Source organism: Cryptotermes secundus, unplaced genomic scaffold (assembly GCF_002891405.2).
Source record: "Cryptotermes secundus unplaced genomic scaffold, Csec_1.0 scaffold344, whole genome shotgun sequence".
In the NCBI taxonomy this organism is placed as follows: Eukaryota; Metazoa; Arthropoda; class Insecta; order Blattodea; family Kalotermitidae; genus Cryptotermes; species Cryptotermes secundus.
The window spans coordinates 829,347-829,672 of NW_019742446.1; the positions used below are offsets into that span (position 1 = coordinate 829,347).

Below are 326 nucleotides of genomic sequence, written 5' to 3' on the forward strand. Positions count from 1 at the left end.
GTGGCCGGAGAGGACTGAGGAGAACACTGGAACTAAGAGACATGAAGGAAGTATAGATGCAGCAAACCGCATAAGAGAAGCTTCATAATTGTATCCTTCACTAAATATAATTAGTGATAAAAATAAGGACAAGATGTGCAGGACATGTGATATGCATGCGATAAATGAGAAATGTGTATAAAATATTAGCTGGAACATTTTTAAGGAAAAGTTCACTTTTAGAGTCCTACCCATGGGTTGGATGATTAATGTTAAGATGGATCAGGAGGAAATCAGATGCAGACTGAATTCCAGTGATGGATGGGATCCAACAGGTGGCTCTTCTT

At 39.0% G+C, this 326-nt stretch overlaps 1 protein-coding gene across 1 annotated transcript in view; it reads right to left on the bottom strand.

Moving 5' to 3' along the window:
* Positions 1–326, bottom strand: part of LOC111873172 (complex I assembly factor ACAD9, mitochondrial) — a 22,479-nt gene that overhangs the window by 20,160 nt on the left and 1,993 nt on the right. The window lies entirely within an intron of this gene.